Raw genomic sequence first — 14609 nt, 5'->3', positions numbered from 1 at the left:
TCATACAAGTCTTGTTTACTGCAGTGGTAATGAAACAACAGGAGAAAGCAAGGTCTGCATCAACAGGTTGGATTTCTTTCCCCTAAATTAGCTGCTACCTAGACTTCTTCAGGGTCAAGTAACACTCAGAGACTTCAGTTGTCATGCTTTGACACAAGCACCACTCACTATTATTCATTCCATCAGATCAAATCAAACAGCTCAACCCCCACCACCCAAATCCCTCCATACCTGTCCTTGTGAGGTCACACGACTTCTGTCTTGCAGGTGCTGATTAGGAGCTGAAGAATGCCAAGGATGGATCTGACTTTGAGACTGTGCCCGAACAAGATCAGAGGACTGTGTTACTTGCTGTGGGGTTATGTGGTGTTCTAGGTCATGCTCTAAAACATGGCTTGTGCTATCCTGAACAAATGCAGAATCATCAAACTGTGGCAGAAGGTCTTCCTGAAGGAGGTCATCTGGGTCAAGTCCTGTGAATGGTTCATTATGACTCTCGACTTGATGAAGTAAGTTCTCATCTAAAGATGTAAAACCATTGCTTTCCATAGAGTCAGTGAAATGGCTTATCTGAGAAGCAGAACCAGTGGAAGGTGGAAAATTAATGTTCACAGGAGAGAGTTTCGAACTACTAAAGTTGCCCTGAGGATGCGTAGAATGCAACATTGGGAAAGTATTTGAATTCAAAGGTGTATTAGGATTCAGCATGTGCTCGGTTGTTTCTTGCTTGGTCCCTGTTTGAGATGTAAAGGCATCACTTCCAGTGAAGTCAGAGATAGAGTGTGTCTGCTGGCTAGTAGAAAGAGCTGTTGTAGGCTGAAGAAGGCTGGTAGGAGAAATGTGGTTGTTAGAGTAATTATAAGGAGATGAATATTGTTGACTATTACTGACAGAACATGGAGTAATAGTTGGGGACTGTCCATCAAAATTTCCTTCTTGATTCCCACAAAAATGTATTGAAGCACTTGGAGTTTGAGGAAACTGTTGAACAGACAGAGGCTGCTGTGAAGTCGATGGATTAGAAACTGAAGGTGGGTGGTTAACACTGACTCTGAGAGAAGTAGATACGTTAACTTCCATGAAGTCTTTTGGCTGACTCAGAGCATCCTGCCCTGTGTTGTTTCTGCTTTGTTGCGACCGTAGCGAGGCACACTGATGCTGGGGTTCATTAGCCTGGAATAAGGCAAAGTCATGGTGTGCTACAAAGCTTTTGTTTTGCTGCATAGACTGAGAATGTCCTTGGTGAAAAGGGGACCCATTCTGATTGGAAACTGTTGTGGCAGTCTGATGACCCCACATGGGACTGCCATCAGCCACATCTGGAAACATCCCATTCGACTGGTTTTGTGGATGAACTGGTGAACAATTGAATTGAGAGTGTGGTGATAAGACATTGTCAGCTGAGCTATTAAAAGACTGATTTACTGAGTGAAGCTTCAGTGAATCATACTGATTCAGCTGATCAAACTCACTCATCTTTTGTTGATTTTGAGCATCTTGCACATGGTTCAACGAGTCTATGTGCAAAGGTTCAAATTCTGCACCCAAATTCAATTCATCAACAAGTGAAACAGGTCCAGGTTGAACAAAGGCATCATCTGACAAACCTTCTAAGGTCTCACTAAAAAGATTGGCATCATCAAAAAAATCCATCATAGGATCAGTCATCTTGAGAGATCTGCACTGCTTTTTCTCTCAACTCCAAATGGAGTCAATTTTGTCTCTCTGCAGTGAACAGAAACAAATGACATCCAGTGGTCACCACCTTATCCAAGGCATGCCAACATCCATTAGTGCTTCTGACAAAACGTGTGTCTTCAAGTGTTAAAGCATCCTAAGAGGAAGAGGCAGAGAAAAAACAAAAGTTACTTTAATTCCTTTCCTCATAGAGCTTATTTCCCTCCCCAACATTTTTATAGATTTTTAATATTTTGTTTAGTTAAACCACAACCCAAGTAAGTTACCTTTGCTTATATTCAATGCCCTGTGCAAAGTTTATAATTTTTGTGCATCATATAATTATGTTTTACATGTCATAGTTTCATTTTTTTATTCATTCTGCTCTATTCCTGAAGTACAATTTTTTATTCTTCTTAGTCACATTCATTAAAGCAATCAAATTGTACCAGAAGTGGTTTTTAGTAGTCCAGAATTAAAATTTGAAATCATATAATACATAAGATATACACAATGATTCTGTATGTTTAAACAAAAAACTTGAAAGTTTCTAAACTACATTTAAAATCAAAGCTACCTTGGCTTCAGTAGGAAAAGCTGAAATACTGTTTCTTCTATTTAAGTTGCATTAAATAAGAGTCTGAGAAACTGTGGTTTACCTTACTTAAAGACATAACAGAACTCTGAAGGAAAGACAAGAGCATGAATACAAAGAAACACAGGGAAGAACTACCTTTGGTTCAACAGTTTATACACTTATCTAAACACAGTTGATTTTCATTTTTATTCATATTATCACTAAGTGATCACCAATATATTAGTTTACAGTGAGGAATTTAAGGCAAGAGCAGCTGAAAAGAATGGTTAATTTAACTTTAGCCTAAAAACTCCCACATTAATAGTGCAATCAAACAGAATGGGAAATGAATGAAAATGTGTCTGTGATCATTTACCTCCCCAGATAACTAGTAATCCTCTAGAATAGAAGTGCAATCACTTTTAAATGAGCATCTTGATGGAATAATCATTCCTTTATCCTGTCAATACACATCTCTAAATGAAGGGGGTGAGGGGGATGTGAAGGAAAGGAAACAGCCACAACTTTTACTTCGTGGCCCTAGTACTAAAGCTCACCTTCATGCTCTCTTCCTCGACTTCAATGGCAATTCCTCTCTACTGAATTTTCCTAAGAGTAAAACGAATATAGGATCCTTCCATACATTTACACCCTGGAAATTTGAAATACTCTCTGATGGACAAGGTTTGTGTTGAACCCACCAAGAACAAAGTCATCTTTGACAAGCTGATGAAAACCCATTCTGTTTATACTCCTAGTCTACTGAAGGTGGTGTGACCAACAGTCAGAATAGAGCCTAACCTAAATTCACAAACCTTGTTCAGGTTGGAGTCTATGGAACTGCTGGTCTGTACAGAGAAAGGACAGATGGATCCTGTATCACACAGAGACACCCATGAGTGACATCTATCCAGTGTGGATTGGTATGAGTGTTAATGAATCTAGAGAACAAGCATGCTATAAAAAGTGACACAAGCTTAGGAAGATGACAGCTTAGCATAGCAAAGTAGCCCTGGATTCCAGATGATAAATGTACAATCTATTGCGTAAAGTTAGGACCTCCTAAAGGCCCAAGATCAAGAAAGCACTACTATAAATTAGACCCCATTATTTTCAAACACTGATTAAGTTGTCTGCTTATGATTAAAAGCAACAGAATGTTGTACTGTACTTTTGATGAAATGACAATATTAACAACAAGCTGCTCTATTTATAAGCAAGTAAAGGCAAAGCTTAAGCTAGGATATTCCCACTTTTATGCTTGGATACACTAGGTATCACTGCTGCACATGACTGAGGTGTTACAGTGTCATAGATCAAGAGGAAATCAATGACTTTGATGGCCATTTTTCTCCAAAGAAGTTGAAACAATGACTATCCAGACAAATAACAGAAAGACGTTAGGGACAAGTTAGTAGACAGAAGGAATTAAAACAAGCCATAAAAGCATGACATAACAGAAATCCAGACTACAGGTAAAGGACACACAAGAAGGAAACTGTCCTAACAAGGGAAGAGGTCTACTTTATATGCATGCAAAGTGTTTGGTTTGAGGTGGTTGGTTTTTTGTTTTTTTTTAGGAAGGCAATGTAACCAGGCATAACAAACAAGAAACCTGCCAAAGAGACTGAAAAAGTTGCTACAGTTGCTAAATTCTGTGTAGCACACAGCAGCATGACAGCTCTGTGGCTTTCTGTGATTTGCCCATCTATTAGCAGATGGAACACTGTGTCAAAAGAGGTAGACAACACAGCACATTAAAAAACAGATACTCAAAACTTGTGCATAACATTTAGAAATGAGACCCATTCCCTCCCCAATATTAGAAAGACAATTACACTAACATTATTTGTCAGATTTTCCCCAATATTAGAAAGACAATTACACTATCATTATTTGTCAGATTTTAACTAAAGCTTTGGCTGAGTTCAAAGAGCTGAGTTAATTAAATAATACAGAAGTTTTTTCCCACTGATGTGCCAATATAAATGATATTCTATCATAGATTTAAAGATCAATGTACATGTTCAATTTAAAAGGCACAGAGGGATAGCACAATTTCCTCAAAGTCCCAGTAATGTAGAAGACTAAAAAAAGAACATTTAGACATTTAGTAGATAGCAACTCTTTTATTCCCTAACAGAAAGAAACAAGCGTTTGTACTAGAGTGCCATGATATCTATAGCTAAAGATGGGTTGAAAAGATGCATTTTCTCTTATTGGTATCACTAAAATTAGGATAGAATTTGGTTGGGTAGCCTGTTCCATTAACTAAAAACCCACACATCCAATTATAGATATACATATGCATTATTTGATCTTAAAATTCCTTTTCACTGCTAAGCATTACTAATTATTTACGAGTAATGAGCCATCCCTTTAGTAAAATCACACCCTCAACATTCTAGTTTTGTTTAGAATTCTATTTCTGCTACAAAGTTTACAGACATCATGTTAAGTACTCAAAAGATCACTCAAGTACCTTGTATTTTCATTTGAAGATTAGAAGGATTTGAAATGTATGGGCTTAATTCTAACTCTCAGGACTAGGTTCCAGTCCTTGGCTACAGTTCCAGCTCTGAGTAAGAGCATAAAACTGGAGCAAACTTGCTTGTATGTGCTTGTCATAGTTACTCAGATTAGTCTGTTGTCATACCTACACTGGTTTTGCTTGCACCAAACATCTCATGTAACTGTTTCCCTTCCTCTACTCCCTTGACATGCACAAACTCCTTTCCTCCACCTGTCGCCCTCTCTTGCAGGTAGCCTCTGGGAAATAAATATTAAATGTTTGTAGAAGGAAAAAAACAATCAGTAACTGTCAATTGTTATGGTTGTTCATGAAATTTCAGGTCAACCAACATGACAAATGACATTTCACTTGGAAAGAAAATCCATCTTCCAATGCAACTGGAGACAAATTTCTACCGTTCTCATCCGTGTTTGGCCTCACTGTGAATGGAAAAGCTTTTTTATTGAGAACAGCTTTGCTTAAGCTGCACAGAACAAAATCAAAGTATATCACAGAACTCTCTGTATAAAACAACATTGATCAGCAAGTCTCACAGCATATGCTGAGGTGACTTACCACACTTCTTTAAGAGATCCCTGTTAACTAACTTTCAACTTAAGGTAAATTTAAGAAGTCTCAAAATGATAGTTCACCTAGCTGTACTCAATATATGGTGAAAACACATTATAACAAACTCTGTACTGTGTGTAGCTGTTATTTAGAGACCTAAAAAATTGAAAATACCTGTAGCTTTTAGAAAAAAATCATATTTTCTAGTGAGATTTTTGTGGTTGTTTGGTTTCTACTCTTTTGAAGTAGAGATATATAAGAGCACAAAGTTTCTTCAGATTAAATATGGTTTATGTTATTGAGAAAACGTGTTGGTTTTTTAATTGCACAAAATTCAGATCCTTTGCTTTTGTTCTTGCCATGTTGGAGTCACTTTCTTCCCAAAACTCCAAATTCAAAAGATGTGGGATGCACAACTAAATTCTGTAGAACTGTTGTATATATCAGAAAAAAACTCTCAAATTATAGACCAATTTATAAATTTTTTACCTATGTATCACTGATTCTCTGTATGCAATACTAAGTTAGTGATTTAGTTAGAGCATTGATACTTACATATATGAATTTATTTAGTAGCTTGGGTCAAAATTAAGAGCTAGCACAGGCACCTGAAGAACCCTATACTCTAAAAGTATCTGATAAACTTTTAAGGCAAAGATAAGTTGATGAAATCTTCTAAATTAAAATATATCACAAGATATTTAAGACAAGGGCCCAAGTCAAGATAATAAAAATCCTTACCCATGAATATAGAACACATCTCTTTAATGAAGAACTAAGAAGCTCAAAGATGTGCTTTAAATCCAGATGGATACCTCATCGTTAGAGACCTGAAAATGAAGCATGTGAAACAAGTCACATGATAACCAACCTCAGGAGTGTCCATTCAAATGTAACACTTGAAACTCAAAAATTTAATAGATACCATAAAAACAAGAACACCAGAATTAATACACAATCACTAGCAGACATGATTTTGTAGCTGTCTGATAAATAGGCAAGTGCTTATTTTGCAGGACCACTAAAAATAACCCAAGCCTATAAACCTCTAAGGATGAAGGGCAGAGTCTGTGCCAGAATACTGAAAGTTTTAGGACAACTTTAAGACACAATATAAGCAAGCAAAAAAAAAAAAAGCAAGGATTGAGGTTAGGTTTTAAACCTGTCAGTCCAAGAAGTCCTGTACATATCTTTTAACAGCAGTGTGCTGTAGCACACTGACAGATGTACTTGCCAATGGGAACTGACACTGCCTTTCTAGGGGAGCATACTTGCATGACAGTTTTATTCTCCTCCTTGCCTTGACAGTAGGTAGAGGAGCTCAGCTTTAAGAGGTTCTCTTTAAATCTAAAAGAGGCTTCAAAACATTACACAGTGGGGTGAAAGTAAAGGCTTCTAGGGCCTGTGTAACCCACACTGTAACGCTAAAAGACAGACAAAAAGTTGTTGTTTGTATGGACATTCTATACCAATGTGTTTTTCCATTTCAAAAACATGCAAAAACATAGATAAAAGTCTGTAGTTTAGTATCCAAAATAAGAATCACAGACTGACTGAATGGGTCAGGTTGGAAGGGACCACAGTGGGCATTAAAGTTGCAACAAAGGGACAATAATACACATCATTACAACACCTTAATCTGCTACAATCCAAGGCACAGAGCATCCTCCAATCCCTATCAATACAGAGATTCCCCTCACTCTCAGTAGTTTCTTGATGACATACTCTCAAACACCTTTGCAAGACTACTAATACAGTTCAACCTTTAACCTTCATTAAAAGATAATGTAGTCTATATTACTGCATTGAAAAGCAGATGTTAACACAAAGATTATTTCCTCTCCTCACATCTTTGAAACAATGTTGTAACATATGTCAAACATACAAATTGGCTGTAACAGCTACCAGAAGCCTGAAATGTTCCAGTAAAGGAATTTATCTGGTACTAATTTGGTAGATAATTACATTTATCCTCCTTTCATTATTCAGCAACTTCAAGACTTATTCCAAAGTTGCTACATTAAACCTAATTCACCTGTAACTACTATATAAGGCAAACACTACCTTGAAGTTCTTGGCTATCCAAAATAGCTATGTAACCCTCCTCAACTAGATTCTTCTTGAACCCTCAAAATAATGAGGAAAAAAAAAGTTTCTTACTCTTTAGGACAGTGTCCACTTGCTTTAACAGCTTCCAATATGGAGATAATTGTGGAATACTTAGAAGTTTGAAAAATCCTATGTTGAAAGGAAGAAAAAAATTATATAAGCAAATATACATTCACCACATCTGCAATATATTATTCTAAATGTAAAATACAAGGAATAATTCAGACAGTGAAAGAATCACTGATGATTATACAAACTGCCAAAGAGAAATCCACACAAAAGGAACTTAAAGTAGCAAAATGGGATCTCCACAGATTCTCAAATAAGCTGTATTACTTGTGAACTTTTAAATACACGTGTGTGTGTGTAGATTGATAGATGTGCCAAATGTGATATGCTAAAAAATGTCCTGCAAAGTCCCTTTCTTTGGAAGAGGGTCTTAATAAGTGTGTGGTGAAATTAACCAATATACAATAAAATTCACACTTCATTAAATTGAACCAGAGCTATGTCTGTGACAAACATGTCTAGAGACATATTAAACTTAAAAAGTTTTTCAAAAATTACCTTGCACAACCCAACTAGTATAGTACCTTCAAAAAAACCTGAAAGAAAAATACATATTTCCCTAAGTGCACATGGATTTCCCTGTATTTCTTGATGACATCCCACAGCATTCCTATTACTAATAAACAACTGTGAACAACAGTAATCCTGCTTACTTCTCTAAATGTCTGAAGGGAGGTGTCAGAGGCTGGAGCCAGACTCTGCTTGGGGGTGCCAAGCAACGGGACAAGAGGCAACAGGCACAGGAAGTTCAGCTGAACATGAGGAAGAACATACAGGTGCTGTATTTCTTGATGACATCCCACAGCATTCCTATTACTAATAAACAACTGTGAACAACAGTAATCCTGCTTACTTCTCTAAATGTCTGAAGGGAGGTGTCAGAGGCTGGAGCCAGACTCTGCTTGGGGGTGCCAAGCAACGGGACAAGAGGCAACAGGCACAGGAAGTTCAGCTGAACATGAGGAAGAACATACAGGTGACTGAGCACTGCGTTGCCCAGAAAGTGCACATGGATTTCCCTATATTTCTTGATGACATCCCACAGCATTCCTATTACTAATAAACAACTGTGAACAACAGTAATCCTGCTTACTTCTCTAAATGTCTGAAGGGAGGTGTCAGAGGCTGGAGCCAGACTCTGCTTGGGGGTGCCAAGCAACGGGACAAGAGGCAACAGGCACAGGAAGTTCAGCTGAACATGAGGAAGAACATACAGGTGACTGAGCACTGCAACAGGTTGCCCAGAGAGGTCATAGATTCTCCCTCACTGGAGATATTCCAGAACCATCTGGACACAATCCTGAGCCATGTGCACCAGGATGATCCTGCCTGAGCAGAGAGTTTGGAATAGATGGCCCACTGTGGTCCCTTCCAACCTGACCCATTCTGTCAGTCTGTGATTCTTATTTTGGATACTAAACCACAGACTTTTATCCATGTTAGTGTAACAGGAAATGAACACTAGTCATTTCAGTTAGTAGAGAATAACACGCCAAATTTCTATTTTTTAAAAATTATGTAAATTTTCATGAGACAATTTAGTTTTGCTTTTGTGTCTTCAGTCTTGCAAATACTTGTAGAAAATTGCATAGCACCAGTTTAAGACATAAGTATTTTCCACTAAATTATTCACCTCTCTGCCAAAGGTTATTGCCCTTAAAGCACAACCTGCAGAGCATGTAGGTGTTCATCAGGTGCTTCAGCATATAGTCTCCCAATCTAGTTTCAACCCTTCCTCTTGTTTGCTTAAACAAACCCATTAGACCTTGCATGAAATTGACTGAGTTGTATATATACATTCAATTTTGTCATTGATATTTTGTGGGCATTAAAATTGCAACAAAGGGACAATAATACAGATAATTACAACACCTTAATCTGCTACAATTGATAGTGATCTGGAACTTTTGGAGTTATCTTGTTGAAAACAACGAAGTTTATCCCCAAGTCGGTGTATTCCAGTGAAAATGACTGCTAAGAAGTCCAGAAGTTTGGCCACCAGACTACTGAAGGAATCCATACTAGTAACCAGTACTGCCCTTAAAATACTGCTGCAATTTTGCTTCTCTAAAGTGTACCTCATAGGGTTGGACTTGATCTTTGAGGTCTCTTCCAACCTGGTTGATTCTATGGTTCTACCTGTGAAGATTTTAATAAATTAAGGTGAGTTCCTGCTTATTTTTCTAATACAGATAACAAAAATATCCCATGTTTTGTTCTTCAAGTTTGAATACCACGAAACCATTTTTTTTCCTTTTAGTGTATTTGTACAGAATACAAATGCCTCTTTTCACCCTTGAGTTGTCAAAAGAGCTAGAATAACATTAATTGTAATGGGTTTGTAATTTACAGTTTACTTCTCATCACTAGAAAGAGTTACACAAACTTCTTTGTAAGTTTAAAAAGAAAATCCTCTGCTGCTGCTGCGATTTCAGATGAAAGCATTATAGGGTTTCTATAGTTTTGTCATAAATTTCAGCTCAGCATTATACCTTAAATTAGAACTACAAAACATGTTTCTGAGTTCTGATATCTTTCCAGAGGAACTACATTGCCATTTTAAGATTTGAAGAAACATTTGCATTGAAAACCAGAAAAAAGCCTTCTCATTTTCACATGTGGCCTAAACCAAGATTTCATTACAAAACATCAGAGACAAAAAACTTCAGAGCATAGCTCTCTTTCAATTCACCATCTGATAATACACCAACTTCCAATAATTCTCATGTTCTAGCCTGATAAGCATCTTTGTGAACTACTGCAAGTTTATAACCTGGAAGTACCAACTAGAACAATGCAAAGGATTATGTCTCTCTTACAGGTGCCCATGGATCATGATCGATGAGGACAGACCGACAGCTGTGAAGACTTGACACTGACAGATAAAAATCTGCTTTGGGGAAAAAGGAGCAGGATTTCAAGTCCTGACACTACCAGATTAGGATATGCCAGTACTTTGCTGAACAAAACAGGTTCAGACATCCCACTTCACACTACATTAACTGGCATAAGAAGTTTTACCTGCAACAGAAGTCTGTCCCTTTCAGAGGGACATTGCATACAGTCGGTCTGGTTTGCTGCTTTTTAAAAAACTATTTCTAAGCAGATTTGATATGCAAGTTTCTTTAAAATATTCCTCCTAAGCACATGTTAAGCAACACACTCCAAGTTTGTGATTTGTTCAATATACTCTTCTTAAATTAGGAAATCAATTAAAACTGAAAACTCAAGCACAACATCATTTTTCATCTTGTCTCATGGTTTCCAGCACACTCAGGACATGTTGCTGAATTCACCTGCAACAGACTCCAGACAGCTTCTACTGCAACATCACTGCTCTGTCACAAGAGTCTGTCAGTGAAAAGGAACTTTTAAAAACCTTCCCCAGTTAAATGGCACAATAGTCATCTGTTCCTCAAGTGTGTCTATTAATTAGTTCATAAGAACTTACCTAAAGATCTGTCTCTGAAGCTAAATTTTAGTTTAGCTTCTGAAAAATACAAAAAAAACACCCCTGCAACCAGCAACACCATATCATATGGAATCAGGCCCATAGTCTTGCCTAACACTGTTTTTAATGTTGGTGGAAGGCACTAACTATAATAACTTTACTACAGGGTAACTGAAAGCAAACATATATCTAATTCTCAGATTTCTTCTAACATGTGGAATATCAGATGAACAGACTTTCATGCCATTATACAGATGAAGACTTCCTGAAGCTTGAAAGTTTTTCATTAATTTCTTCAAGAGTTCTTCATGCTAAATATTGAATGTAATAAAACCATTTCTCTTCAAAAGCCATTTGCAGAAGAATTTCTGAATTTTAGTGACCAGCACAAAAGAGTCAACCAAACTTTTAATACTGCTCAGGCAGCACAGGAAAAAGCACTGAAAGTACATTGCAGAAGGAAACAATTTGGTAACCAGAGTTAAATTTTCTAATATGACTCAGATAAAGAACAAAGTCAGAATTACTATTTGTTTCCAGAACATTTTTCCACCTTGCTGCAAATTCCAACTGTTGATTTAAGATTCAAACAAAAACATAGCTCTTAAAAAGAGGTGTGTGTGCACTGGCAGCCTAAAGACATTAATATTGGGTAGCTCTTGGGTAATCTGTACGAATGAAGTTGAATATCTCAACATATTTGTTCACTGACAGATGCCATATCATACCAATGTATTTTGGCTGAATTCTGAGTCTAAAAAAAAATGCTTCCTACCTTGTAATTTGTTTCTTGCAGCTTAGTAAGTGAGTGCAGAGGCAGTGCTAAAAGCTGAACTCAAATCCAAGGTGCTGCCTAACGTAGCCTTTACCTTGATCACTGAAGTTTGCTCTAAGAGGTAGCTGAGTATGCATCTGAATTCTACTACATATACACATTTTGAAAGTACTCCTAAGGTGCAAAATTTTCTGAAGTCAAGATGCAGCTTCATTAACCACATTGTTAAAAAATGTTTGATTTAGAGTTGGTCAGGTAGATAAGACATGAGACTCCTGCTCATCAGCCAAATCAAGAGCTGCAATCTCTTTTCAGTTGCTCTTTTATCAGCAAAATAATGACTTCTTAGCATCAGTTTCTTGGCTGAAGGGGAAAGAGAATACTTCTAATAATGGAAACTATCAATTCTTGAATGTTTGACTAAACAAACAGCTGGTTTCTCCATCACCCAGTTCTGTGCATGCAGATACCTGACATTCCTGCAGTAGTTTCTAACTACAGGAAGAGCAGTAGGAAATAGAATGAGGACATTATGTGAGCAGGAGTGTGAGATTTCAAAGTGTTCATTAAGCTCACAGGTCCATAGTTTGCTAAAGCCAAAACCATTAAAAGGACAACTCTAGATACGTCAGTGGAAGAACATAAAAGTATCCACAAAACTAGATTGGTTAGAAAACTAAGTGCTAAGGGTTACCAGAGTTCAGTTCAACATAGAAAAGTGTTTCAACTGGATGATGTATAAATGTAAGTACCAAACATTACTGAGAATTCACTTCAGAGAGTGGTGCAAACAGGAATGCTGCAATCCAGTGATGAATAGGATATGCCATTTGACTCCATCAGCTGATCCTAAATTGCATGAAAAGTATCACAGAAATACAATGACAGTTTTTGGACACTTATTTGTACAAGGCTGATACAGAAGAAAAAAAATGCACTGTCAGGAATCCAAACCCATAAAATGTATCATTGTCCAGCTTAGCTGTACTTTTGAAGTGTCTGAAGGACACATATACTCTAAATATAGGGAATATTTGTACTGTAAGATACATTAAAAATTATCTTACAGCTAACCCTATAAAGCAAGTAAGAACAGATGTGCATTTATTTACTTCACAGGTTCCACAAATAAGGCAATTTTAAAGCAGGCTGTCATTCTTTCTGGTTTAATCTGCCTGCATCACTAACTTGTCTCTCTCATAAGGGGAAACAAATGAAAATTGCCTGGTTTAGTCTCTTAGTAGTGGTTCATGTCATACATCTTTTAGATAACATCACTAAGAATACTTTTTAAAAACCACACTGTGTTTTCATGCACATTTTTCCATGACTGAATTCTTGGACTAATCTTCTGGAGCGTTTAGCACCAGCAGCTCATGTGAAATGAGTAGGTGCTGAGATTCCTCAAAATACTTGAAGAACTGTAATTCCAATCCTTTTTCCAGTAAAAATGATAGCCTTACTCCGGGTGAAGTGAGTTAATACAGCTTCAGCATGAAGAGCTGCATAAACTGTTATAATTAGAACTATTTGGTTAATCACAAACAAGCAAGTTAGCACAAAGTAAGCCAGCACAGATATGCACTGTAGCTACTCATGTGCTTGCCCTTATCATCTTATAAGTGAAATGCAAATTGATGCAGCTTACTCACTAATGGGGGGGGAGGAAGAAAGCTACTGCACATTTACTTTCAGGTTAGAGAGTTCACAATGGACATTAACCACACAATTGTTGATACCTGTGGTTCACATTCCTACCTTACTTCCCACTACAACTTCTCTGTGTGGCCAGGAGTTATGCACAGGGCCTGGCACACTGATCCCTGAATTGGTTAACTTTCAAGAATGTGTATATTAATTTTTGCTCTTTGGTTTGCACAAATTGGGCATTGAAGTCCATGGCACTTTGGAAGCCTCATCTGAAAGACGCAGGAAGAATGAAAAAGTCTTTATTTATGAGAGGTTGAGGGTGTGTAGAAACTGTGTCTAGATAAAACCAAAAGCTACTCATTGCTACTCTTTAACAGTTCACAAAGTATAAGATAGGAATAACTATTGATTTTAAAATATTTACCTTGTGAAAGTAGCAAAAAGTTGATCCATGGCATCAACAAATTAAAACTCAGAGATATGGTAAAAATCCAGATATTGCTCAAAGATGACTGAATGTTAACATTCTGCTTTGACTGCTAAACATGTGTATCTTTGTGTACAAATGATTACATGTAAAACAAGGTGAAATAATTATTTTAACTCACACCTGCCAAATGGGAACTCGATGGTGTCAAATGACACAGGTTTAAAAAACAGTTGCAGTGAGCTCTTAGGACTGATGGGCCTAGTTTTCACGAGAGAGTAGAGTTACTTTGTACCAGCTCCTTCTTATAAAGTCTCAAAAATACCCAAGAGAACTGGAAATCCTGTCCCTTACACACATTGTTACTTTGTCCTCCATGAGCAGGCATTGTAACACAGAGGGTTCAGCTCCCTTCTACATGAGGGAGGGAGGCTGAACTGTATTTTCTCACACTGATGAAGTTAACTTTCATTAACTAAAGGAAGTTTTTTAGCTGCTAAAGATTCCAGGCACTTATGATACAGAGAGGAGTGCAAACTATTTCTTACAAACTGAAAGTGTATGCATCAATCTTGATGTCAAAGCTCTCCAGCCAAACGAGCGAATTCTGGACTCTCTTCACCTGGTTTTTCTCCTCGTTCACAAAAATTTGTGTGTAAAGAGGGAATAAAGAGCTTTTGACATTTCACTGTGTTAAGCCTCAGTGGGAAATGCCATAATTTCTGCACTTCACTGGAATAAAGAAGCATGTCACCTACCCACCCTATGCACCAACAGTACTGAGCTAGCTTC

At 37.3% G+C, this 14609-nt stretch overlaps 1 pseudogene; it reads right to left on the bottom strand.

Moving 5' to 3' along the window:
* Nucleotides 1-201: 201 nt before the first annotated feature.
* LOC103806697 lies at nt 202-7579 on the bottom strand (annotated as a pseudogene).
* Nucleotides 7580-14609: the final 7030 nt, after the last annotated feature.

Source organism: Acanthisitta chloris, unplaced genomic scaffold (genome assembly GCF_000695815.1).
Source record: "Acanthisitta chloris isolate BGI_N310 unplaced genomic scaffold, ASM69581v1 scaffold23017, whole genome shotgun sequence".
Taxonomy (NCBI): Eukaryota; Metazoa; Chordata; class Aves; order Passeriformes; family Acanthisittidae; genus Acanthisitta; species Acanthisitta chloris.
This window is presented reverse-complemented; position numbering and strand designations above follow the sequence as displayed.